The following is a 3,567-nucleotide window of genomic DNA, read 5'->3' as shown; positions in this document are numbered from 1 at the left end:
TAAAACTTGAGAAATACAAGCAAAGCAATTTAACCATATTCTTCTTTTGATATCACTGTTTTAACATATACGATGAAAAAAGATGTTGCTGGAAAGATAATTAAGTATGAAGCCTTTGGTCCAATAGCTAGAATTGAAACCATAAGTTTAATATTTGCTGCTATTAGCTAGAAATAAATGGAACATCTATCATATGGGGAAATGTGTTTTCCTTCATGAAGATCGTTAAAAATATGTTTTTGTGAGGGTCTCTCTGGAATGGAAACCATCTCTTTATCCCTTTGGATAGAGGTATGGTGTGCCTACATCCCACCCTCCCCAGATCCTACCTATAGCTTTGCTGTTGGTGGGACTTCACTGGGTACGATTGATTGATTGATTTTTGTGAAACAAGCCAAAGTTTATGTAAGGAAAGAACAGAGGAGAAAGCGTATGATTTGTCAAAGGCTGTGTATGGTCTAGAGCCTGGAATCTGAGGTTGGATGGAGTTTTGAAGGAGTTGGACTACAACAGATGTCCACATGAGCAAGAAGTGTATGCTAAATCAAAAGAAAATTCGTAAGCGATAATAGGAGTGCATGTGGATGATGTGTTGCTAACTGGTAGCTGTGAGCAAGAGTTGGAAAGGTTTAAACAACAAATAAAATCAAGGTTTGAAATGACTGATTTAGTATTATTGTGTTATTTACTTGGGAATAGAAGTTACACGGAATGAAGAAGGTATTTTCATTCATCAATCTCGTTATGGTTATAATGTAGTAAGGTTAGCCAGATTAGAAGAGGGTAATGAGACCAAGATAACCATGGAGCCTAGGTTAAAGTTTTATAAGCAGAGGGGGTAATTTGGCCGATCCATCCACTTATAGGAAGCTTATTGGTTCCTTTAGGTATTTGGCACAAATAAGACCTGATTAGAACAATGCTATTTGCTATGTAAGCACACTGATGCAATATTACTCACTATAATTGATCTCGCGCAATCCATTTTTTTTTTTGCACAAAGTAGCACAATCCGCAAGTTTCCTAACCACACTTGGTAGTAAGTTAGGCTATCCTTTCCTTTTTTTATGAAAAAGTAGTATGTTTTACTTTTGCTTGTTTTAATAATAAAAAAGGTCGATGAAAAATATAAGTAATTTGTAAGTATCTTGTATTTAGGCACACTGTATCAAACTAATTACTTGCTTGTTGTTTAGGTGTTTTGTATCGTTAGGGCCAGGGCTATTGAAGGCATGTTACCACCCCAGAATCTAAGATGACCGTTGCTGATAAGATTATTCAGGTGGCGAAATTTTTTGTAAAGCAAGAGAGCGGTAAAATTCTTTTCTTTTTTTCTTCTATATTATTTAAAAAAAAGTCATTTAACAAATTACTAATGTTTGTTGTTAATATCTGTGTTTATCAAGGCTTATCAACTTTTAGCCGTACCACCTTTTGATGTTGTGGTTATGTTTATGTATATCACAATATTTAAGACGGGGAAGCAAGATGGTTTGATTTTTAGAGTCTTAATTTGAAGCAAATCTTGTTAAAACTGTATGCAGTAAACCTGAAGAGTATAAAAAAAACACTTAATTAAAGTCTCATGCGGTTGGTGATTTCAATTCATCGTCTTCATTCTGTGATTTCAGACAATAAATAAGCATACGCTATTTAAGATGATGTGGAGAAACACTCAGTTTGAGAGCCTAAATAACATGTTATGGAAACTTTATGAGATGATAGAGATGGAAAAGTTACTGAAACGTATACACTTAAATTTAATCAACGGTTGGCCGAGTAATTTAACCATCTGTTGGCTGAGTAATTGACTTCTCAAAACATTCAAACCATCCTAACTTTGCCAGTTTGGCCACAAAAATTGATTTTCTTCTTTACAAAAGACGCTAAAAAGAGCAATAGATGAAGCAGCATGTGAACTTACAATTTGAACATCCTAATCATCAAGTAGTCTATCGAAGGAGAGAGAGAGAGGTTATCAAAGATTCACGCACCAGCGAGGAATTTGTTTTTCTAATAACCGATCGTGTAAACTGGGATAACTAAATAAAGAATGGAATATGAACCAATCAGCATTTAAGCCTTGTGAAACCTAATCGTGTAAGGGATTATACAAACTAATGAGTTAAAACTACACAAATGTTCAAACCACGCAATCTGTCAAAACTGTATCATTTTGGCGGCCAATTTGCCTGGTTGGTTACTCTAGGTTCGGTTTGCCAATTTTCAAACTCAATACAAAAAATCTACATATAAACCAATTGAAAAATACAGTGAAAGAATGACCCTGCAGAAATGAAAACAGATCAATTTGTATTACACTTTTTAATTGATAACAAGTCAAATATGAAAAAATTATTGATGATTCAAATGCTCACAACCTCCTAAATACGTCATAAATTTGAGAAAAAAAGACATTCAACGAGTCAACACAACCCGACTTAAATGTAACACCCCCAACCAAAAACCACATCTACCCGTATAAAAAACAACCATGAGTAAGATCTTCTACTAAAGCTTCGGCTTTGCAGTCGCAGTTTCTTTTGACCATCTCGGAGGGATAATTTTGTAATCTTGCATGGGCTTTTCCGGTTCCTTAGCTTCATCATCTTCCAACACATCACTTGGGAATGCGTTTGGATTGGTCTGAATGCATTTCTGCAACGCCACAAACGGGTTCACACAATCTGATCCTTTTTCTTCAGCAGTGCTCTTCATAAAACATAAAAAGGCCTCGGAGAACTGAGACCCGCAGGGCCCGATTCTGAGGTTTTGAATACATGGGCATTCTAATGCCTTTTGAGCTTTGGCTTCTAAAGATAGATTTTCATCTTCGTTGCCATATGCGGTGGCTTCTGCAAGCAAGGACTCCATTGAAGGTGGAGAAGACGGCGATGCTGAAGATGAGTGATCACTTTTTGGATCTGGTACGGGAGATTCAATGGCCTTGCTTTGATCTTGCCCCATTTTGTATAACTGTAGAGAAAAGAACAAATACATGTGTTTCTATGAAGCATCTTTATCATTTTAAAACCTAATAAATGCTAGGGCTGTAAATTAGTTGAGCCACTCATATGCTACTCGAGATCGGCACGCTAAAAGCTTGAATCGAGCCGAACTTAAACGAGCTTCAGCCTAAGAATAAGTTCCTTTAATAAACGAGCTGGTACTCAAGTCCAAGCTTAAGAATAGGCTCGCTTAATAAACGAGTCTAAAATAAGATCGTTTAATAAATGAGCTCGAGCACGAGCCTAAATACTTGGTGGTAGAATAAAAGAGCCCGACTTGCAATCCAGAACACGCTTATTATATATAACTACAATAATCATTTTCAATATAATAGATAGAGACCTAATGAATTTGAAAGAAAAATATAAAAATTGGTACAAACCATCAAACTACCAAACTCCTACGACCAGGCGGTCTGGTTTATTGTTCTTCAGAACATGGTTAGTAAAATTTTCATATTAAGCGAGCGGAGACAATCACATCAAACAGAACACTGCCGGTGTTAAATATGCTGGTATGAATGATAAACCAAAAACCAGAGAAATAAATAAGTAAATA

At 35.9% G+C, this 3,567-nt stretch overlaps 1 pseudogene; it reads right to left on the bottom strand.

Annotated features, from left to right (window-relative positions):
• Positions 1-2,235: 2,235 nt before the first annotated feature.
• On the bottom strand, positions 2,236-2,997 carry LOC143608923 (mitochondrial intermembrane space import and assembly protein 40 homolog pseudogene; annotated as a pseudogene).
• Between the last annotated feature and the right edge of the window lie 570 nt (positions 2,998-3,567).

Source organism: Bidens hawaiensis, unplaced genomic scaffold (assembly GCF_021521415.1).
Source record: "Bidens hawaiensis isolate Kalapana, Puna unplaced genomic scaffold, B.hawaiensis_p1.1 tig00419454_1, whole genome shotgun sequence".
Lineage (NCBI taxonomy): Eukaryota > Viridiplantae > Streptophyta > Magnoliopsida > Asterales > Asteraceae > Bidens > Bidens hawaiensis.
This window is presented reverse-complemented; position numbering and strand designations above follow the sequence as displayed.